Source organism: Triturus cristatus, chromosome 4_1 (assembly GCF_964204655.1).
Source record: "Triturus cristatus chromosome 4_1, aTriCri1.1, whole genome shotgun sequence".
Lineage (NCBI taxonomy): Eukaryota > Metazoa > Chordata > Amphibia > Caudata > Salamandridae > Triturus > Triturus cristatus.
In genome coordinates this window covers 981661713-981686964 of record NC_140585.1, presented here as the reverse complement: position 1 = coordinate 981686964, position 25252 = coordinate 981661713, and positions in this window count along the sequence as shown.

Here is a 25252-nt window from a genome sequence, read left to right as displayed (position 1 = left end):
TAGGTCAGAATATCGAAATTAAGGTAAGAAATATGGATTGCTATATTATCGAATTTAAAATATCGTTTTCCATAATATCGATTTATTTTATTTTTTGTTATGTATGTTAGTATATGTGTTAAAAATATATATTATTTGTGTAATGTATGTTTAATATGTTTAAAGTAATGAAAGTTGTTATTTAATTTTTGCGTAATTTAATTCCGTAGCGGGTTGTGGGTTTATAGGGGAATAGCTTGGGAAGTAATTTAATTATAGTAAATTAAATATTAGTTTTTATGAATTAATAATTATTTTTAATTTAATTTTGCGTTTTACTTCTGTAGCGGGTTGTGGGTTCATAGGGGAATAGGGTGGGAATTAATTTAATTCTAATTAAGTAAATATGTATTTTTATGTATTGATAACTAATTGTTAATTATTAATTGGTAATTAATTTTTAATAATTGGTAATTAATTTTCATTGATTAATTGATAATTATGTTAATTGTTTTAATTTATTATTTGGAGTGGGTTGTGTGTTATAGGGGAATAGGGTGGGAAGTAATTTAATCGTAATTAAGTAAATCTGTATTTTTATTTATATGTATTGATATTTGTTAACTATTAATTGGTAATTAATTTTTAATTGTAATGAATTTTAAATTGGTATTGACAATTTATTTTTATTTACATATTAAATCATTACTTTCCCTACTGTTGCGCACTCTGGAGTGGGAATAGTAATTTTTACCCCTACGCTATCCAATGCTTTCCCTACTGTTGCACTCTCTGGAGTGGTAATAGTAATTTTTACCCTCCCGCTATCCAACGTTTTCTCTACTGTTGCACTCTCTGGAGTGGGAATAGTAATTTTTACCCCTACGCTATCCAATGCTTTCCCTACTGTTGCACTCACTGGAGTGGGAATAGTAATTTTTACCCCTACGCTATCCAACGCTTTTCCCTACTGTTGAACTCACTGGAGTGGTAATAGTAAATTTTATCCCTACGCTATCCAACGCTTTCCCTACTGTTGCAGTCTCTGGAGTGGCAATAGTAATTTTTACCCCTACACTATCCAACGCTTTCCCTACTTTTACACTTTCTGGAGTGGGAATAGTAATTTTTACCCATACGCTATCCAACGCTTTCCCTACTGTTGCACTCATTATTAATTAACATTGAAATTATTACTTTAATTATTTTAATTATTATATATTATTTATTTTTATATTTAGATAATGTTTATGTCAATATATTTTTAATAATGTTCTAAACATTTTATAATTAAGATTAATGATTATTTTATATTAAGTATATATATTACAATTTTTTTTATTTACATTACATTTATTATTTTTACATTTGAAGCTTTTTTTTTTACCTTAGTTTAACTGTTTTATTTAATTGTGTTTATTATTTAATTACTTTTTATCGTATTTTTATTACATTTAAAAAATTCGATATTTTAGTTTCCTGTATTTTAACATTCTATATTTTGTACTCGATATTTTAATACTTACCTGTTTGTAGCTAGGCATTCTATATTCTGTCCCTCGATATTTTCGAGTTGATATTTTGGGCAGACTATATTCTGTCCCTGGATATTTAGTCACTGATCCCACTGGTTTTGCTATATATTTTTTAATATACATGTATATATGGACAGGTATGGCCTGTATTCTGGGAACATACTGACATACTGATGTACTGTGAAGGGATTGGCTTTTAGGAAATGAGCCCTTTTTTAAATAATTAACTATAGTGAAAGTTCACAATTTTTCAGATTTTTTAAAATCCTTTATCTGTCATGTCCTGTAAAAGATGAAAAATCAGCCAATCAGGCAAGGTACATAACCAACTCAAAACACGCCAGGGAGCACCGTTGGAGGATGGAAACTATTTGCATGAAAAAGATTTGCCTTTGCTTTCTCATGTTCACTGCGCGGGGACTTCAAAACAATTGGTATAATTTCTGAGGATTTGGTGTAGGGCAGCACAGCAAGTCACCTTGCTGCGCTGCTTTACTTCAAGATGAAAGGGCTGGAATGAACTATCCAATACGGTGCATTCCTGTCCTTTTCCCACACACACATCACATTCATACTGGCTGAGCAGCAGGTAATGGGTAACCAGGGGAAAGGTTGCATGATAGGAATTCAAGTTACAACACTTTCCTTTTTCACTTATGTTTACCTTTGCCCATTCATCGTCCAAGTAATGGTAATGGGTGATTAGAATGCCATGTAAAAACAGAGACGTAAAAAATACTTCAAAACATCACCGCCAAAATATCTGCCATATCTCCATACATGGACATATCCTGACTTACATTTCAGTCTGTTTACAATTCCCAAAACCTGCCAAAGCCAGTTTCTAGATATTGTAGGACTGGGTTAATTTACTATTGTTCTAACATAGGGATAAGTAGTGATTTGAGATGTCAAACTGTTTTGAAAGGAGATCTGTATGTATGGGAAACAATTTGGCAGTATGTGTTTTTGAGTCTATGCTATTTGTGTATGCAATAAATGGTCTTATTCATAATATTTCTACAATGAAGGGACAATTATGTTACTGGTTTGTACAGAGGTCTAACAGTGTATTGTGCATTAAAAAGTAAACTGTTTAATAAAGACATTCATCTTGTAAGGGAAATAAAATTATAATAAAGCTACTCTAATACTGGATAAGTGTGACATTTTGGTATTGACAATAATCAAACTGACTGACTGCTGGCCGGGCGTTATCCTTTGCAGATGCCCTTGATGTACAGCCTCCTTAATCAAACCATGGGCGATATTGCAGGAGGATGAGCAAGCTAGCCCCTCTTCTTCTTTCTGGAGAGTGATTGATAGAGGGAGAGAAAACACAGCAAAAAACACGCGCATAGGATTTTAAGCTGTGGCTGGAAGATGGCCTCTGCCTTCTTTCTCGGGTATTAATGAAGTTGCCTACTCACTATGGAACTACAGAGCTGTATTTATGCCCAGCATCTGGTTGGTAATGTCGCCTTAAGGAAAGTGCTGCACGTGGCATTGTTGGAGGCCTGCCCTGCTGCCGGCAGCCGGGGATAGATTATTTTGCTGTGAGAATCAGGCAACGCTGACTGCTAGCCACACCTCCAATCACACCCATTGAAACTCTATGTACAGGCCGTGTCCAATCTCTAATTACTGCCTTGCCTGCAGCTCTCTTAAATGGAAAAAATGTCATGGTGATTACATCATTCTCAACAGGTAAGAATATACCTTATGCAACAGTGAAGTTGCCAAATGTTGAGATAGTGCGTCACCAAGATAATTGAGCTCTCTCAGAGCCAATGCACAGGGTAGTCGGGTTCATAAGGTAACTGACAACCCTATTGTCCTCACTGGCACCTTACACAAAGACCAAAATTAAATCAGCATTGTGACTAACGTGGTCTTTGTCTCATGTTGGCTCATACCCAGTTGCACCCAAATGGGGTGAAGAGTGGGTGCGCTGTCTTTCTAATTGTTCTCTCAGATTTTGCCTAATTACATTGGCACAGCCGAACGACAGCTGTGCTTCACTGTTCTGGGTGTAGTAGGACACCATGGTGGTGCTGATGTTAAAAAAAGGGCGGGTGTATAGCTTAATACATCTTTAATGTTACGTTTTACATCAACCTTTTGCAAGATTAAACAAGCATTGGCAAAGCCAATCGGTCTCGTCTAAGGGTGACCTATTTGCGTTGTCAGTGCAATGTTGGAAAGTCAGTTGGGGCTGGTTAATGGGTGGGCAAGTAAATTGGTGGAGCTCAGAACGATAAAAACTAAGGCGAAATGAACTGCCTAGTGCTGGCCATGTCATAGCTCTTTTCATTTGTCTGGTGGGAGAGAGGAGTAGAAATGGACAGGACGGGTGTGGGGAAAGAAACTGCTACAAGGCAGATGGGGGAGATGAAACAGGAATGGCAGTGGGTCGGAGGAGAAGAAACAGGGACTTCCTCGATTATCTGCACTTCGGGCATTTCACAAGACTGCCCAGCTGTCCAGTCATGGCCGGCATGACTTTGGGGGGGGGGGGGGAGGGGGGGGAGGTGAATTTAATAAAATAATTATTTTTTAAAACGTACCTTTGCCTCCGGTCCCGTGTTGCATCTCCTGCTCTCTTTGCTCACAGGAAGCAGAAGCAGGCAGCCTTCCTCTCCTCCCTTAAGCCGATCACAACACTGCAATGGCAGAATTGTGATTGGCTAGGACGCCGTCTCTACAGGTGTCTATGGGGAGGCCATTTTCTCCATGCAGGCTGCATGCAGCCTACATGGAGAAAACGGGAGAGTGCTCATGACTGGTTTGGTCGGCCCTGGGGCAGCGCCCATAACATTGGGCTAGCCACTCCTCCCTGAAGCCCCCCAAACCAAACCCTTCTTCTGCTTTCTTGCAGTGTGAGAAAGCAGTGGGGCGACGCTCCTCTGTCCACGTGGAGGAGCCGCCCCCGCAGCTGGCTCCACTGTGATCGAATAAAATGGGGAGAGGAGTTGGCCTAACGGCTAGGGCGGTTGACTTCGAATCTGCGGAACTGGGTTCAAGTCTCGGCAATGACGCTGAACATCCTGTGATTCTGGGCAAATCACTTAATCTCTCAGTGCCTCACAAAAATGAATGTGTCCTCGTGTAATGCAACTGATGCTATGTAAAGTGCTCTGATACCCGATACCTTCGGGTCAAGTTCGTGTTTTATAAAACGCCGTAAAAAAAACGGACATTCCACTGCTACTGGCAACATGAACTGCACCGAAAGTCACACTCTGGAGCAAAGCTGATGAAACCACCATGGCATCAGGGCTCACTATCCAGAAGGAGGAGGTAACTGTACTTTGGATCTGTGAAAGTGTACATGAGACTGCCTCTATTTACTGTTTTTTGTGCAGCTCCTAGCCACCCATCTTGCAGAACTTGCAGAAATGAGCCTCCTCCACTACAGCTAGGATCGCTGGCAGGGTTTTTTTCTGAACTGATCACCAACTATACAGGGGCGTAGGAGACACAAAACTTCTGGGGCGGACATGGGACAGCCTTGTGGACTTTCCAGTGACCCCATATAAATTGCCTGTCGTGTGAGAATGTATGCTATTTAAACTAATACAATCACATAGTTTTGAAGAGAAATAATGAGAAAGGCAGGCATGTAGTCACAGTTTGCAAGTATGCTTTATTGTTATTAACACTGACAAAGTGATTAGATCAAATGTGAAAAAACATGTATCTGAATCTTGCATCTTCATGCACCAAGCAAACAAAGGTTGGACGAAAAATGGAAGTATAAACTAAATGCTCCTAGCGACATTCCTACATGTAAAAATGCAATAGGACTAATTAGAAATTGTTTTTCTTGCAGCAGGAATCTATAATGAAATTATGAACTTTAATTTGAAACGCCAAATAATTTCTAGCGTTGTTCAATGTGGAGGATAAATTCTTTCGCTATTGTCTGTAGGTCAACTGAGTCCATCATCTCTTTATGTATGTTGCACATGGCAACATGATTCAATCTTTTCTGGGACATAGTTTATTTTAACCAAGTTTTTAGTCAGCGGAAACCACTGAAGCTTCTCTCAGCTTCCCAAGAAGATACTGGAATAACAAAGAATCTGTAGTAGCTTTTCAACCTGTGAAAAGAAAGTTCTCTCTCTTGGAAACATTTTTTGGAGTATGTCTGCTAGTTTTGAGACTGAAGAGTACTTGAGCATACTTGATAAGATCGTGAATTGAGCAGAGAGCAGCAAAGGGTCAGTTTCTTTGTACTGTTCAAGTTTTTCATATGTTTGGATGCCTTCCTCCCAGCAGTCCTGAAGGCAGCGACACTATCTGGGTGCAGAGCTTCTCCTCTTCGGAGATTTTAACTGCATCTTCGATGCGAAACTGGATAGGGAACCCCCTTGGGAGAACACTAAGACCGCATGTTGAGATCTCTTGTTTCCATCTTAGAGGGTGTGCAGCTACGAGATGAGTGGAGGGCACGTAACCCCACGAAAAGAGAATTTTACAGCTTCCTTACGCTGCTAACACGTTCTCCCGAATTGACCACTGCTGCCTCTCAGCCGGTCTCTCTGCCACAACGGAGGCTATTTCCTACCTTCCTTGATACTTATCTGATCGTGCACCAATGTTACTGACTTTGACTAGCAGGCCAGGGCGACCAGCCATACCGCTGTGGCGGCTTCGCGCGGAGGCGCTCCTGGATCCACCATATGCACAGACACTGGCGGAGGCCCTGCAGCACTACTTTGGGGAGAACTGGGGGTCAAAAGCCAATAGCTCCACGGAGTGGGAGGCCATGAAGGTTGTTCTCAGGGGGGTGTGCATGAGAACCACGTATGGGGTCCAACGACAGCTTAATTCTGATATAGACTCTTTAGAAAAATGACTGAAAGCCCTGGATGACACTGCATAAGACACTGACCGCTCTGGCCGAATGGACGCGGGTCCAGGGGGGAGCTCCTAGAGGCTTGGTCCAGATTAGAGAAGCACATGTACACCACTTACAGACAGAGGTTACATATGGAGGGGCACAGATCGGGAGCACTCTTAGTCAGATTAATCAGGACAGAGACAGATCATGTGCCTATTTTGCAGCTTCGCAACGGTATGGGGAACGCGATACCAAAATAATTTGCGGCACACCTATGACAAACATGCTCGACTACTGCCTGGGTTGGGCTGCTCGAGCTGGAGGGGCTCCTTGAGGGCATAAAGCTTCCCATTTTGGGGGATGACGAGGCAGAGACGCTAGGGCTGCTGATTTCCAGAGAGGAAATACTGGCCCGCTTTTGTTCCTACACTCTGCTCCTCATTGCTGTCCTGCGCCAAGGCTCCGCGATAATCTGTGAGCATACACAAAAACACGCTTAATATTTTAGCAGGCGCCCGTGTTTATACCTTTTTTCTGTTAATTGCTGGTAATATGCATTTTTAGGTCTCGCCTTGCTATCGCCTAAGCGATCGCAAAGCGAGACTATTGTAAAAGGGCTTTTCAAAGTGCTCCCAAAAGCGGATTGCATGGCTAGCACGCACACAATCACGCGCATCGTGCCGCCATGCACTCCGCTTTTGGGAGCACTTCAAAGGGTCCGCTCCCCCGCCTGGAATGCGCTCCCCCGCCCCCGCCAAGCGTGCGCGCCACGCTTCGCCGGGCTTGTCTTGTTAAGTTTGTGAGCACTCTTTTCTTTACTGAGTTTCTCTACAGGCAGGCACGATGTGCGCTGTTTCAGCTGCTTTATTTTGGCAGCGCACCTCACGGTAACTACGGCGTCTGTGTTTTCCAAGCAGCTTGCTCATTTTCATCTGTATACGTGCAGGCACGATGTGCGCTGCTTCAGCTGCTCTACGTTGAATATTCTTGCCCTGTACCTTGTTTGCCTGCCTCTTGTTTGTGCACCGTTTCATCTTTCTTCACGGCAGCTGTCCGTCATGCATAACTATAATTTATGTACATTTCATACCGGCAAGGGGGGGGAAGAGTACGCACCTTTAACAAGCCTTTTATTATTATTGTTGTTTTTTTTAATAAATGTTATATTTCCAGTCGGGTTGATTTTCACGCTGATTTTGGAAGGTACGATAAACCGCGATCTATTCAACTATTATAAAATGCACTTCAAACTTGCGTTTCCCTCTCTCCGCCAGTCTCTCCCAACCCTCCAAAAAGAAAATGAAATATTTTACTAAAGTTCTAAGTCGATGTTGTTAAATAGCAGACGTTCACTGTAAATGTGAATAAAAAGGCGTTTTTTAATGTAAGAAAATGCCTGGCTGTGAGGACCTGCGCTCACTATCAATTGCTTATAAAAACAGACAGGGTTAAAATAAGTTGCATTTTTTGGTATATCATGGGCTCAAATTTAAGATGATTTTGGGAGGCCCGGAGTCTTAACAATTCTTAAATGTTCTGAGGGCATGAGTCCCCCTTGCTGCATTTGAGTGGGTGTTTCTCTAAGAGCTTGGTGGGAAGATATGGCCTTCTAGGGTAAGAAAAACACACACACACACGCACACACACCCCCCGAAGACCCCGGGTAACTTCACATACATGGCTACTAACAGATCTTTTTAAAGGGGCCTTGTAATCCGCTTGAAATAGGCCCTAGGCCCTTTACACCAACATGATGTCATATGGGGACCCTTGAGACAGGCGGGGCTTCTGAGTGCTTCACAAGATACCCGTGTCATATTTCGGATTAAAAGATTTGTACAAATGACACGGCGTGCATGAGCACAAGCCTGCATTATCATCCTTATCACACACACAACAGCCCCCCCAAAAGGCCATGTCTGGTAACAGGCGGCCCCCATTCGATGTCAAACAAACATCCGACGACGTAACCACTCGCAGAGTTCAACTGAGTCATTTAAAACCAGCACAACCGAGCAAAGTGGGTCACATTGGCATACCAAAACATGCAGGAAAACTGAAAATGCGTAACTTTAGGCAATGGGAACATTCTTTCTCTCCAGAAAGAAAGGGACGGGCGAGGAACACATGTTGTGGGGAGACAAACACGGAGGTGTGAAACTTCTGATGTTTGAACTGAGACGCACACAGCTGTGTGAAGTGCAGTCTAGGCCTTTGAAGGAGCATTGCAGCGAAGCGTGCAACCCAAAGCACACAGACAAGGAGGAGCCTGCTACATGGGGGCAAACATTTGTCACTAACGACACTACTCAAGTAGCAGTCAACAACTCGCCTCGCAACTTTCAGCCAAAAGTTCCAAGCATACCAACTCTTACTTTTTTTTATTTAACCAGCACGGCACACCTGAGCACTAATAATGGTGGCCGCGCTTTTCTTTTATTCCTTGCGATTGCTGAACTCGGTCGCATGCCTTTTTTCCTATCTATTAACTTTTTTTTTTACATTGGCGGCACCAGCGCTGTACGCTTAAACATCGTAAGCTAAAGCGGGTGCTTTACAAACCAGTTTTCATAAAAAAAAACGTTTTTGCACTTAGGTTTCATTTTAGTTACAACTCGGATCAGTAATTAAATAGAAAAACATTATTCGGGGCTCTCGCGCTTTACCTTTAAACATGTTAAGGCAGTTAAGCTAAAACGTAGTGTGATTGCTTCAAAAGTAAAGAAATATAATTGTTTTTGTCTATTTCTGCAATCGTAGGACCAGCGCATTAGCTTTTAACATGTTTAAAGGGCCTTTTACAAAAGTAAACACATAGGAAAAAAACACATGCACCCGCCATTTTTTTCTATTTGTTTATTCTTGTTAAAAAGAAAAAAATATTTGCAACACCCGCCCTTTACCTTTAAACGTTAAGCTGAAATGTGGGTGCCGCGATTGCTGAAAAGGTAATTGCAGCACCTGTGCTTTAGGTTAACATGCTTAAAGGTAAAGCTTGGGTTCCGCGAATAATTTTTTTCTTTTTAATTACTGATCCGAGTTGTCACTAAAATTAAACCAAAGTGCAAACACTTTTTTTTAATGAAAACTGGTGTGGGGGGAGCAACAAGGGGTGAGGGTGGATGGCTACTCTAGAACATCTTCCAGAGCTCCTAAATTATCGTAGATAAGACGAAGACTAACGGAACATACTTCCGAAACGGCGACTGAAAAGAACCCAGAAGCGAAGCCTGCAGCGTGATTTAACCAATCCTGTGTCTGTAGCGCATGCTTTAACTTGCAAACATTTCACATTCACGGAACTGAATGAGATGGAATACCTTCCCCTTGGCAAGAGCAAGCGGAGACAAGAAGCATGTGGCGCATGGAAGCCTTTAATTCTACCAAGACAAAACAGCATGCAATCTGCGATGCATTCTCTCACTGCCACACGGTGCTTAATTTGAGCAGGTGATTTTCGGTGCTCGGCATTGGCACATAATTGCCAGCACCTGGGAGTCTGCCACGTGGTGGTGCTGTCTGGCTAATTTAGGTATAAGAACAACAGCAGTTTATTAGTTCAATTTACATTTTCAATGACGAATACCTGCTCCCAAGCCATTTTTATAGCTTTGAGGGCCTGGATTAGTAGGAACGGCCACACTTGTGTGTTAGTTAGTTGCTGTGTTTGTACAGTCATTGGCAGCTGGCTGGGCCAATGTTTGGTTTAAGCTGCAGAGGCCTCCCGATGAGAGCCCCAACACTTATTCTTTTACAAACTAAGCACTGCTGCCACAGCCTCTTCATGTTATGCAAATACAACAGCCCGAGGTGTAGCTCCCGTGACTGGCATGCCCACAGAGCAAGTGAAAGTAATATAGCAATTTTATTGGGCCTGTCACATTCTAAGAGGAAACAGGTCATTGGAAAAACGATATTTTGTTCTTGGAGGCTCCAGGGCTATTTTTCTCGTTCTGAAATGGTCCTTTGAACGTTTCTTGTTTTGTTGAAATGGAACAGAATGCCTACTAGACCCTGAATTTTTTATTGCTAATTTTCTTTATGAATGAGCCCTTGACGGTGATATTATTGTCTATGTAAACATGGTTTAAATGTGATTACTAATTGTCAGCCTCTGTTTCAACGTCCACATCTAAGTGAAAGTCGCACTTTCAATTGGGAATAGGATGTGAAAAAGAGAGACAGAAAGTCTGGTACAGTGTGAAGTGTCAGCTTGTTTGCGCTAGCTGAGAAACGAAACCAGTACAAGATAATGAAGTGCTTTAAGATCGGCAGTAAAGATTGCAATCTCTTTGTTCCCAGCATTAGTGAGATGCAAATGAACAAACAGCGTGAGGCCAAAGGTCTTATTTTTTAAAAAACAAACCAGGTCACTGCTACAGTGAAAGGAACAACAAGCATTTGCAATGCAATAGGTTTCGCATTTACGCGAGTTTAAGCTATTGGCATTGTAAATGACAATGCCTTTTATTTATGTTTGAAAAACGAAAACACAAATAAAAGGCATTGTTATTTGCAATGTGAGTAGCTCAAACTCGCGTAAATGCGAGACCTATTGCATTGTAAATGCTTGTTTTCTACAGTACCGACGCCGCATGTAATCGCGGCTGACCGGAAACCTAAACAAACAATGGCGGATGCGCGGCTTGCCCAACTCTATGTCAACAATTCAACAACTTCGCTTTGGTGGGGGGGAGGAGGAGCGACATGCAGCCTTCCAACCTGCTTTAATTTTCATCTGTAGGTGCAGGGAGAGTCCCCTTGTTTCTCTGGAGTGAGAGGAGGAAAACAGCGACACGTTTGGATTCTAACATGAACCTTTCTCACAGCCGTTCTTTTTTTAATTTTTTTATTTTTTAAAAGACCTTTATTCAAACTTTACGGTACACAGCAGAGAGCCTACAACCCTGCGGGCCGGCCGCGGAGAACACATTTGGAATTATGTCGGATCACACAGCCCTGTGCCGTCAACCCGGAGGTACGGCGGCGTTGAGGAATGCAAGCGTACCGAGAGGTAGAGAAGAATGTTGCAGGTCTCAGTATCACATCAAACAACCACAAATTAAGGGCATGATGCCCTAGGAGGCATAAGGTGCCGAACCGTCCAACTCCCCCCCCACCCCTAAACACCGGTCAACACTGCGCTATCGTGTGTGCCTCTGGCTCGGGCCAGCAACCCTCCTCCCCCCCCCCCTCCCAGCTCCCCAAGCAGCAATGGCAGGTGTCTAGACATCTCCGGGTTCTTCCTGCACAATGGAAGGAGGCTCGCAAATGCCCCCTCTAAAATCATTCCACTTGGACCACACCTCAACCCACTTGCGAGGACACCCTCTCGCCACATATACTGTCCTTTCCTGCAGCATGCACCAGTCCATGTCGCCGGTCCAGTCTGACAGCCTCGGTGGAACAGCGCTGCCCCAGAGCCTGGCAATGTTTCTCTTTGCTATCATTTGCCCGAGTGTCACCCAGAGCCTCCCCTTTGGCGGCAGGTCAGTTGGTTCCCATATATTGAGGAGGCACCTCTTGGCCTCCAGGCGAATCTCCACCTCCCACACCTCCTCCATAGTCCGCACCACCCTCCTCCAGTACCTCTGAACCTTCGGGCAGTCCCACAGCACGTGAAAAAAGGTTCCATCGCCTCCACACCCCCTCCTACATAGCGTTGTGTCCGCCCTACCCATCATATGTAATCTCGTGCAAGAGATATAGACTCTGTGTAGGATCTTCAATTGGATAAGCCGCAGTCGGGCCGATATCGCGACCTCACGCGGAGAAGCCAAAGCATGCAGCCACTCCTCGTCATCTATCTCTAACTCTTCAGCGACCCACTTTTCTTTAAGGGGAAGAAGCAAATCTGGGGGGTTATTAATAAGTTTTTTGTAAGTGAGGGATATGGCGTGTTCCGCGAGGAGTCCATCCAGCAATCTATCTTCGAGCGGGGAGGCTGGTGGCAGCTTGGCTTCCGGTGGGATATTCGCCTGTAAGGAGTGACGCACCTGCAAGTATCTAAAATATTCGGCGTCTGCCAGCTCGTACGCGTCCTGCATTTGGGCGAACGTGCGGATCCCGGCAGGTCCCCAGATGTCTTTAATTTGAGAGATGCCGATCAGATCCCAATTGCGGAATCCTTTGGTGCGCCGCAGATTTCCCAACGCTTCTGAGGCCCACAGTGGCGTGGCCATCGTGAGGACTCCGGACCATCCGAGCTTCTTCTGGGCGATGTGCCACAGCTGTACCGAATGGAGTGTCGGGCCTGTGAGTCTGTCACAGCCGTTTTTAATCTCAAATTCAGGGGCAATATTGTGAAATAATTTTTACCTAATAGTGCAAGCTTTGAATTTGATTTACTTCAGGACAGAAAGCCAGTGTAGGTGATGCAGATTGAGTGAGACTGAATGAAAATATTTAAGATTGAAGATGATTCTCACTTGGATGTTTTGGACTTTGTTCGTAGATCAAAATATGCTGAGTTGCCGTATTCTAATCTGGATTGCACAAAAGCGTTGCAGACTGTGATTTTGTGGGTGTAATGTAGCAGTTGGGCACTCTGCTTGACATACTTAGTGAATGCTACGATGCAGCACTTTTTCGATGACAAAATCATCATTTGCTAGGACCCTCTGATGTGTGAGGGGGTCTGGTTGTGACATCACAATTAACTAATACAACAATCAGGGACATCTTAAGGATGTTGGGGGCCCTGGGCCAATCGTATTTTGGGGGCCCCTGTTCAGAACAGCTTTGAAATTATGATCCAATTTCATCCATTTCAGGGCCTCTTTGGCCAGGTCACTGACAGTGCTCAAACACAATAGTGCAAATTCTAACATCTAATATTAAATAATAGTGGCGTGTGTTTTCAATATTGTAACACAGGAGCAGCTCACTAATATTAGTGCAAAGAATCTCTGTGACCTCCCCTCCCATTTCTCATATATGAGGTCCTGTTTTGATCTAAAAGAAACATTTTTGATGGATGTTGCATGAAATGTAAACACATTTTACTGCAAAATGTCTGTAATGTATTCTCACAAATCACATATATTAAAAACACATTTAAGGAAAACGGTATTTAAAATTATCTGATTAAAATTATTCCAGGTCATCAGGGCAAGAATCTATGCAGAACAGAGCTGGCTCTATCAGGGGGCCCCCTGAAAGGCTGGGGCCCTGGGCCATAGCCCACTTTGCCCATGCCGTAAACCGTCTCTGACAACAATGCAGTACTCTGTAATGACATAAATAGGGATTGTTCAGATGCTGCTCTCATTCTATGACATCTAAATCAGCGAATATCCCAATGCACCACTCAGTCTATGATCTAATCCGTGAATGAAACAGTGCATCACTCTGCATCTTACTTATTGAATCTAACAATGCAGCCCTCAGTCTATGAAATAATCAGTGAGTGAAACAATGCATCACTCCGCATCACAGTTACTGAATCTTACAATCCAGCACTCAGTCTAGAATATAATCAGTGAATGAACGCATCACTCTGCATCTTATTTGCATCAGTCTGCTTCTTAGTTACTGAGTATAACAATGCAGCACTCTGCGTCTTGGGGCCAGATGTAGATAATCCATAAATACCGAATTAGCTACATAAAGAATACCGATTTCTTAATACCGAATCGGTAAAATTCGGTATTAAGAAATCGGTATTCTTTATGTAGCTAATGAATCGGTAAAAAATACTGATTCCTTAATATTCCTTAATACCGAATAAGGAATACCTACCCATTCATTCCTATGGGCTTGGAGGGCCATAGGAATGAATGTAAAGCCATTCTGTATTAGCGATTCGGTATTACCGAATCAGTAATACCGGGAGGTATTTCAAGGGTGCCAGGGTGTCCAAAGGACACCCTGTTGCATCCCTGAAATGTGCCTGTGTGCACATGTGGCGCACATACATGCCCTAAGGGCATGGATGTGTGCCACATGGCACTTAAAAAAAAAATCAAAATTGAATTTTTAAAGGAATTCGTTAATTACCACCAACTTGAAGTTGGTGGTAATTAACGAATTATTAAAGCACATAAGCACTCTTTTATGTGCTTTCTACATTGCATTTACTGATTCGGTAAATACAGAATCGGTAAATACCGAATTGGTATTTACCGAATCATCACCTACATTAGAAATGGCTAAATACCGGTCGGTAACCCTCAAATTTACCGAATTTCGGGGTTACTGACCGGTATTTAGCCACCTACATCGGGCCCTTGGTTACTGAATATAACAGTGCAGCACTCAGTCTATTGTACATAATTAGTGTATGAAACAATACATCACTCTACATATTAGTTACTGAATATAACAATGACTCTGGATAACTAGTAAATGCGACAATGCAGCACTCTGTAATGTTAACACAGGATTATTACAAGACAGCCCACTGTCTGTGTAGCGCATATTATGTGATTTACGCAGTCAAGATTTATGTCATCATATGTAGTCAGGAATGTAAAGAAATATCTGTTTTCATAACTCAACTATGTAGCACTCGACCTTAGAAGGATGAAAGGTTAAATGAGCAAAGTCTGTCATGCTGAAACACCTTACTTTTTGCACCAAACTCTACACTCACTTTGTTATGTTATGTTATGTTAAAAGCACTTCTAGAGCGCATGTACACCAAACGGTTTCATGGCACTGAGGGCGGAGAGGAGGGCAACAGGAAACTAGATTAGGTCACCATAAGCTTGAGTAAACAGCCGAGTCTTAAGCAATTTTCTGAACTGTGCATAGGATGTCACCGACCTCATCTCCACGGGGAGGGAGTTCCAAAATTGTGGAGCCAAGACGGCGAATCTTGAGCCTCCATGCTTCTTGCGTTTGAAGGCGGGAGTCACTAACAGGTTCAAGTGGGAGGACCGCAGGTCTTGAGAGGGGATGTAGTGTTGAATCCTGGAAGAAATGAACTTTGGGCTATTGCCATGAAGGGCTTGAAGATAATGCATCCCAGCTTAAATGCACACCTTTTGGCCACCGGTAGCCAATGTAGATTTTTCAGAAGAGATCTAACGTGCTGCCTCTTAGGTAAGTGGAAGATAAGTCTGGCGGCTTGATTTTGACACAACTGAAGCCGTCTCAGTTGGTAGGCTGGGATGCCAACATACAATGAATTGGCATAGTCTAATCGGGAGATAATCAGGGCTAAAATAACCAGGGTCAGAGCTTCCCTGGACAAGAATCTGCTGATCTTCCGTATACTCCGCAGTTGAAAAATTCAGGCGGAAACCACTGAGCCGATCTGAGCATTCAATGACAAGTCGTTGGCGATCTCTATGCCCAAACTTTTGGCAGAACTAACTGACACTGGGGACTTGCCCAAAGAGGAAGGCCAAACGTTGGAGTGCCCCAGGTTGGCAGAGCCACCCGTAAGAATCAGCTCAGTTTTATTAGGATTCAACTTAAGTTGGTTGTTATTCATCCAATCACTTGTAAAGATCATGGTGGCTTGAAAGTTGAATGCTGAGGATGTTGAAGTTTTGATGTCGAACACCAATTGAAGATCATCAGCATAGTTGAACGTTCTTATCTTTCTTTCTCTCAAAGAACGGATTAGGGGGAGAAGGTACAAATTTAAAAGGAGCGGCGAAAGAGAAGAGCCCTGAGGAACCCCACAAGTCAATTCCCTTTTGTTAGAGGAAACGTTGGCAAGCCACACCGCTTGCTGCCGGTTACTTAGAAAAGAAGAGAGCCACTTCAGCGCCAGGCCCTGGGAAGCATCATTGTCGGCTCCCTCTCTAAGTACATCCAAGACAGTCAAAATGGCAGATTCCGTAGAATGAGCAGGTCTAAACCCTGCCTGATGGGAATCTAAGACTTGAGAATGTTCAACAAATGAACTGAGGCAGTTTGCCACATGAGCCTCGAGAACTTTACCCAGGTAGGGCAGCAGGGAGATGGGGCGATAGTTACTAAGAACAGACGGATCCGCACCCGGTTTCTTCAAGATAGGAAGGATTTTCGCACTCTTAAATATATCAGGAACAATGCCAAGGTTAAGTGAATTGTTAAGGAAAGAAAGGGAGGGGATCAGGACAGATGGTAAAAGCTTCTCGAAGTACGCAAGGAGGACAGCAGTCAATAGGAGAACCAGAGCCAACCTTTTTTCAGTAGATCGAGGAAGGTCCCCTTTGAGATTGGGGGGATTAAATCCATCCGGGCTAAATTCTGACATGTATTTGAGTCAGGTGTGGGAAGGGTAGAGGAGGGGATACTGGCTTTAATGGCAGCGATTTTCTTGGTGAAATATGAGTTAAGAGAGTCACAAAGGGACTGTGAGGGGGCTGGCTTCAGCATGACCCTATCTGGTTTAGAGAGCTCATTTACTATAGAGAAGATCTCTCTGGATTTATTGGCCAAGTTAAGAATTTTATTAGAGAAGTATTCTTCCTTAGTATGGAGGATCTCTTTTTTATAATCTTTCAAGAGGGTTGAGTATGTGGCCTTCTTGTCGGTAAGATAGTGACGTCTCCATCTGCGTTCTGCCTGTCTTAAAGCAAGTTTCTTGTTTTTTAAGTTGTCAGAAAACCATTGTTGCTCATCATGGGGTCTCAAGATCTTAATTTTCTTCAGAGCAGCGACACAGTCACTTGCCCGCTCAAGCAACAATTTGATGCTCTCTGCCTGGATCTGAAATGCCTCCTGTGTGGGGGGGGGGCCGTGTCAGTTAGAAGTGAGCTAAAAAGATCCATGTTCGCTCGTCTCCAGTTTCTTGACATTAGATTCGCTTTAGGTTGGGGGTTGGAGGCGGGAGCACCAGAGAGGGAAAAAGTTATTAGATGATGATCCGACCAAATACAGGGGGAAATCACTGGAATGGAGATCACCAGGTTAGCTGTCCATATTTGGTCTAGGATATGACCTTTTATATGTGTAGCAGCTCTCACATGCTGGGTACAATTCATCCCTACTAAGATGTCTGTCAATTCCACCGAGCTGGATCTCTCCCTAGCATCGTTGGGCCAATAATTGAAATCACTAATTATCAAGATTCTAGCATGGTCGAGAACAAGGAGGGATATTATTTCGCCCAGGACCTGAGGAAACATAGGCAAGTGATGTGGGGGTCTATAAAAAAGAGTGCAAATAAAAGATGACAGAGGGGGTTCAAATTTCAGGACTAGGCTGTCAACTGAAGGTAGGCCAGTGACCCTCAGAGAGGTGAACTGATGATCCTGATGGATAATGGCTGCAACCTCACCACCAGCCTTCCCTGAGGGGCGATTGGTCTGCAGAATGTAATAATTTTCCGGTAATGCTGCTAGTATATCAGGAGCAGATTCCCCTGTAAGCCATGTTTCAGTGAGGAGAAGAATGTCTGGCTTTTCGGAATCTAAAAGCTGAAATATTTCTATTTGGTGTCTCACCATAGAGCGGGTGTTTAAATAGCAGACTTTAAGACCACCCGACTCCTGAGTCTTAGAGTTAGCAAAGACCCAGGAGGATGTGAAGCAGGTCGAAGGGGCTTTTATATCAATTTCGGGGAAGGTATGTCGTTGAGCTAAAATGCCAGTTTTCTGTAAAATGTTGTGGGTAATATCATTAATGCGGGGGTTACCCTGATACGATTTTAGCTCTCCGGCCGAATAATGGAAAAAATGGGCATAATTTACGACCCACGGCCCCGTTTGGGCGCGGACGGGCTTGCCGTAGGTGCGCCAGCGGCGCACCTGCTGCGCTCGTCCGCTGCGCGTCCGGAGAGGCATCTTGTTTATATCCTGTCTGAGCTCCCGCCACTAGCCCGACAGCCAGCCAGAAGTGGGTGTGGTCTCAGTGTATGGGAGGTGTGTAGGAGGTGTGGCCTACAGCGTTTCTCAGTGCAAGCGGCACAAGTAGCCGTGACGGACCGGAAGCGCTTGAAATAACAAGTAAGACTGAGAAGAGTGCAAATAAGCAAGTAAAAAGTTTTTAAAAAATCAACACATCAATCACAATTTTAAAAGCAATGCTTTCCCAAAGTTTTCCCCTGCAGACCTCAATCCACTGCGCGTCCAGACAGGCTTCCTGCTTATATCCTGTCTGATATGATATGCTGTGATCTCTTTCCCCAGCAATCCCAGCGCTAATGTCATGCTCTCAGAACAGATACAGGGTAAACAGCAACACTGATTTGCTACCTGGAAATCAGTGGATGGACGGTGGCCGAATGTAAACGCTTGCGTAGGCCTGTCCCGAGAACAATGCACAGTGCACAAGTGCATGTTTGTCTCCGGGCTTTGTTTGCACAAGGAAATCCTTGGGCTGCAGCCCAAGAGCCATGTATTCCAGGTGTCTGCCAGCGAAGGGAAAACAAGTCTCCTTCCCTTTGGCAGCACCCCAGTTTTGTTTCAGCAAGGCATTTCACCTCGTTTGGGTGCATTTTTTTGGAAACAGATGCCCTGTCGGGCTTTGACTGCATTCCAGCAGACGTTATAGAAATATTTTAAAATCCACCATTACAAATCAATGTGTGCAAATTCTACAAAATGCATCAGGTAGACAGTAGAGATGTGAAATATTTGCATTATTTGCTTTTGCGTAATTAAGTGAAATTCTCCAAACAGTATGTCAATTTTTCTGTATTATATTCCGAAATGCGTCCTTGCTTCCATTTTGGTTGGGAGGCTGTATTTTGCGCAAAAAAAAGAGAAGCACTTAAAAAGTAACAAACTGATACCACAATACAGGAAAAATGACAATGCCTTTTATTTGCTTTAAAATTCAAAACATAAATAAAAGGCATTGTCATTTACAATGCCAATAGCTCAAACTCGGGTAAATGTGAGACCTACCGCATTGCAAATGCTTGTTCCTCTTCCTACTTGTGCTGCATTCCAGTGGCGTAGCTAGGTACTTTGCCACCCGTGGCGGTCGCTGCCTTTGCCACCCCGCGGCGGCGATGCTGAAGAACAGTTGAGGTGGTGCTGGCGATGATTCCTGCATTTGCCGCCCCCACAGCGAACTCATGTAAGAGCGGGGGGGATGAGGCCGCCGCCCCCAAAGCTCGTGATGCCCAGGGTGGACCGCCCCTCCATTCCCCCCGGGACATTCTGCAGAACACATAGATAGAGAAAAATTGCCTCACGTGTCCCTTGCTGCACAAAAACAATCCTGCCTAAATGCAGGCCCTCTTATAGCAGGATGCAAGGGTGTCTGCGTTGGCCCTAGGCAGCCAAAAGTGCACCAGCGCTAGGAAAGGACAGGAATGCGCCGTACAATGGTAAAGAACTAACAATCCTGCCCTTTCATGCAGCGGCTTGTTGTGTTGCGTGAAAACTTGATAAATATGGGCCTACGTTTGTGAAAACTGAGGATTCAGATGAGAAAAGAAAACCCATTTAATATTTGAAAGATATTATTCTGTGTCCAAGGTACTTGACAATTTGATTTTGCTCCTGCCAGCACATTGGCACACACTTTGAAGGTGTTTCACTTCATTCCAAAGTGCCCTTAGCTCAGGAACAAGTACGAGCAAACAAATGTAAGCACTCAGCGCATACTCCATATGTTTGCCTCTTGTAGATTTGGCACGACGCTGCAGCACACTACTGATCTATGAATTGAAAGCACGTCGTTAGCAAATATTATAGTAGCAATACTGCCCAGAACCACACAAAATGTGCATCTTCTGCATCAACGTACCCATCTTCTCTAAGACAACAATGGGAACATATATTAACTATTTAAAAAAAAGACAGGCGACGGTCATCTTAAGTGGTCACTTTCCTGGTGCGTCAAAATGCAGTCCCAACATCAAGAATCCTAATAATATTGCAGCAGGTGCTGAGTTCTTACCTAATTTTCGATCATCTCGGTGCAAGAGAAGTCTGCTCTCCTGCAGCCGAGATGACGTCACATTCCTTGGAGTGCATCTTAGGCTCTAGGCAATGCCTGCTTGATTTACACTTGTAAGGGTTACAAGTCTCTTGAAATACTCGTTTGTAAAATTCTATATAGAAAAGATGATCCTAACACCAAATCCTGGACAATGCGCCATAATACTGGATACAAAAAATAGCACCAATAGTACAATAACATATATTTCAGCTATTAAATAAATACAAATGTAACAATACATAAACAGTCAATGTCTAAGAACAGCGGCACAGTTTGATTATATTAAAATGCACAATGTGGGTTTAAAAGAAAATGCTGCAGCCCATAGAAATGATCAGTTGGTCTTTACGATTTTATGCACCACGATCGGCTTTTCGCTGAGGTATCGCTTTACCTCCATCAATCAACAGCCTGAGCTAAGTTGACCTAGATAGAAGCAATTGAGGCCTGGAAGATATGGATTCCCATATCTCTCAATTGTCTTCTTTTTATTTTGTTTTGAACGATGACCGTTCCATTCCAAGCTATGCCTGCGTAAGTCCGTGGAATTTCTGCTAAATTCCCAACAGGAACGGGCAACGCTTACATTTTTTTTGTCAGTTTCTCCTATGCGTTCTTTACTGCTTTGAGTAATGTCGCACTAGCGTCCTACCCCATGACTCTTGCATGGTGTCCTTTGCTTCTTTTTTCAATCCTACATGTTGCATTTTCGTTGCACGTTGCTTTAACAATCAACATTGGACGCTGCAAATCATTTGAGAATCAAGGTGGAAGAAAACACACCAGAAAAGAGTAGATCCATTCAATTACTACTCTGAGGAAATACTCTTTGGGCAACACAGTGGAAGCAATGTTGATTGAGGATGCATGATTTCAGCAGAAAGATAATGGGAGTTGTAGGCACCAAGGTAGGCCTGTCCAAGAATACATTTTAAACTAAATTCTGATTACAATCATGAGTAGTAATCGTTAGCAATTTACTTCAGGCATTTTTAAATAAGGATGATTATTTTCTTAATCGCATCAAAGGGATAGCTAATATGAAATGCACCAGCTTTACTTAGTAACTGATAGACGCCCTTTCTTCAACCAGCGTTAAGTACATGTCTTGTTTGCCCGCGTCCTTATGACCAACACTCGCCTACCTTCTGATGAAGTACAAAGTTAGTACCCATCAAGGGTTATTGATACGCCCAGATGTGTGTGTTGGTACAAGGCACCAAAAAGTGCGCCAGTGCCACGAGAGAGGAAACAGTGACATATCTTCAAAGATAAGGCGCTTTTCTTCTCTCTTCCATTCACACAATACAGAGCAGCGGCAGTTGTTGCTATGCTGCGTCGCCTGAAAATGTAGTAAATCTGCCCGAGGTACCTTGCCACATAGCTATGGTCAGGAAATCTCAAACTTCAACTCATTTGCAGATAATGGGAATCGCTACTATCACTGGAGAGGGTGGTGACAGCTCTGGAAAGCAAGGGCAAATGTATAGAGGCATTCCATGATGCATTTGTTCAAGCCGACGTGTCAAGAATGCTTTCTTCATCAAGCATGTATGCAGCTAGTACTTGCAGAGTGTTTAATTTGACCATTTCAGGTGGGCTCTGTTAACCAGTTCTTTCCTCCTTATGGCCTGTTTTTTGAGCATTGTGCATCTGATGCAACTTGTTGGGCTTGGCCCTTTTTGCAGGGTCATCCATAAACTTTTTGCCTTTCTCCTAGCCTTTTTTCTGACATGGTGTTGGTGGTTTTAGGACTCTGGGCTCTTTGGCACTGCTGTCCAGTGTAAAGTGTGTGTGCTGTCTGTGATATGTATGGTAAGATTGGCGTACACCTTTTTGGCCTATTTAATTTACCGGTCATGTCCCTTGTAAAGTGGTATCTCATATACCAAGGGCTGGTAGATTAAATGCTACTGGTGGGCTTGCAGTGCTGATTACGACACCCACCAAAGTAGCCTTTCTAACCTATCTCAGGTCTCTACCATTCCAGGGCCTACGCGCGCAGTGTCACCGCCGCTGTGACGTTACACCTAAAGTGTGTGCCATGTCTGTAACCCCTCCTTTTACTGCATGTCAGTCAACCCTAAGGTAGGCCCTAGCTAGCCCTATGGGCAGGGTGCATTGTAGGTAAAAGAGAGGACATGTACCTTAAGTGTGTGACATGTCCTGGTAGTGACAAACAGCCATTTTTGGTTTCTCACTACTGTGGGGCTGCCCTCCCATAGGAATGCATTAGGGATTCCCTGATAAGTGTTTCAGTGGTAATTCCTGATATGAGAGGAGCAGCGTGGTCAAGTTTGGTATGTTTGGAATAGTAATAATAAATGCTACTCAAAGGTATGCGCAGATTTATTATAACTATTTTAGAAATGCCACTTTTAGAAGTTGGCATTTCTGTGTGCTATGTGTCTGCCTGCCTGATGTGAATTTCATGTCTGGCTTTTGAGTGATAGGGGCTGGTGAGGTGTGTGTGGCTCCAGGAGGGGCAGGGTGAGTCAGCACTAGGTTGAATGGGACATCTGCATTTGGAGTAGTGGGAGGAGTAGTCCTTGGTCCCTGACTAGGTCTGTGCCTAGCCTGTACAATGCTGGCTCCGCCCCCCTGTGGTGTGTCTGATGACGAGCCCCCACCTGACAAAGGGGAAGAGGAACCTTGTAAACAAAGGGGTCCAATTCCCCCCTGAACCTGTTGCATCTGGTCCCTCCAAAGTCCTGTACTGCAGACCTAGGAAATGTTAGTATAAATGTAGGGGCTGTTGGTGTGCTGTTCCTGTGCTCACCCCGCTTTTGGTGCTAATTACGGCGGGTGCCCACCCGCGTTTTGTGCCTCTAAAGCGGGTGCCCACTCCGCATTGCCGCTGTGTTGGTGGGTGCCCACCCCGCTTATGGTGTTGCATTTTTAATGAGCGGGTGCCCACCCCGCTGGAGGCTTTTATTAACTGGCGGGTGCCCACCCCGAACTTATCCTTAAGTGACAAGCAGGTGCCCACCCCGCATCGCCGGCAAGATCTAAAGAGGGATCACCGCCGCGGCCCAGCCCGAGAAGAAGCCGCCGCCAGCCCGACCAGGAAGCCAGGCGGTCTTGCCTGACTCTGGGTGGGGCCACTGAAGGAGGTGGCCGCGGCTGCCAATCGCAACGCAACAAGACCCGGAAGCAGGAAGGAGGAAGGCCCGCCCACCACCGAGGGCCATGCGGAGCCTCGCGGGCTCCACCTTGAAGACCCGTGTCCCAGGAGATGGACCGGGTGAAGACCTGAGTGTCCCCCTGCCGTTGAGGAGACCAGAGGAGCCTGCGGAGCCGGCGAAGGGGACAGGCAGCACTGCACTTGAGACGAGGCGGGGCTCCCGTGTGGTGAGGAGAGCCCCGCGTGCAGTCTAGAGCTGGCCAGGAGTGCACCAGAGAGACCGGTGAGTGGTGGCGCGTTGTGAGAGGCTGGGGGCAGTTCAAAGCACATTGTCGGTGCCTGAGTGGTCCCGCAGGAGAGTGGGCCACTCCAACGGTGGGGGCACATTGTTTTCAGGGCCCCAGAGGGGCTCCGGGGGGCATGTTAGTGCTAGTGCTGGTTTCCTTGCTACAGCTGCACCGCAAGTACAGACAGCTGCAACGTGGGGGCAGTTTTGATTGCAGGAGTCCAAGAGTGGGAGCTCACAGGTCAAGTTGGTGCCAGGCGCCATAATTACAGCTGCACCACACCAGCGCAGGCAGCTGCCATGTTGGGCGCATTTGTTTTGAAGAGTCCCAGTGGGGGACCCAGGAGGTACAGTAGTGCCAGCACCATACTTTTCCTTTGGGGGCATTTTTGAGATGAAGGAGTAAGATACACTCCTGCCATGCCCCAGTGCTTTGGAGTTTGCTGCATTGGCAGCCAAGCCCTGACATTCTGGACAAAGGGTGCTTAGGGCCCAGGTGAAAGGCCAGATGGCCTGGGGTCATTGTGGGTGAGATTGGTAGAGGGCCAGGTTCTACAAAGCTACATAATGTGATTTATGTGATGATGTGCCAAATGTGATTTATGCACCCTGAGTTATGCCTCTAATGATGTTTATGTTTATGAGGTTATTGCATACTGTGTTTATGCTGGTGCTACTTATTGCCTAAAGTGATTTACACTTATGAGGTTGGCGCTAAGATATTTTCATGCCTAAGGTGATGCATATTGCATAATGTGTTAATGCTTGTGATGCAGATGGCATAATGTGTTTTATGTTGCAGGATGTAATGCTGAGTACAGTATTTTGCCAGTAAGTACTGGTTGTGTTTTATATTTACTTACCTGCATTCTGATGGTTCTGACCGTGTCCCGATTGGCCTGGTCCTGTATATAATCTCCTGTGAATATTGCCTAGTGCCAGTTGGCACAGTGTAAATGTGTGATTATGTTTTTAATGTGTTTATGATAATACAAAGGCTATTTTTGATATAACCTTGTGTGGAGTTTCTTTTGTAGTGTGTCTGGTGTGTTGCTGCTGTGTGTGTGTTGCGCAAACGCTTTACACATTGCCTCTGAGATAAGCCTGACTGCTCGTGCCAAGCTACCAAGGGGTGAGCAGGGGTTATCTTCAGCATGTAACTCCCTTGCCCTGACTAGAGTGGTGGTTTCTGCCTGGTTTTGGCGCAAGCCTTGGCCAACCAGAAATCCGATTTCTAACATTGATTGTCAGCAGTAAGGATAGGATTTGCATTTGCGCAGTACCACAGCAACAACTGGTTGCAATACAAACTCTCAATTAGACAATCACAGGTTTGGGGATTATTTTTCATGATTTTGTATTCTATGTCAGGACTGGAGGCGAGGATTATGCCTTCTTTCTCCACTTTATTCATACAGCAGCACAGAAAGAACAACAAAGACTACGTTTCCCATGAGCCATCGGGAAAAAAGTAGTCATGAATATTGTGGTAACAACCAATCAAAACAACAAAAAACGTCCAATCAGAGCCTCTCCAGCTCCACATAGTCCCTTGTTAGTGTCCAGATCTCCTCTTTCTTCGCTGCTGCGCAGCCAGTTAAGTCCCCTCAGGGTTTTCTACTGTTTGGGGGGTTTTGTTATGTGCTTTG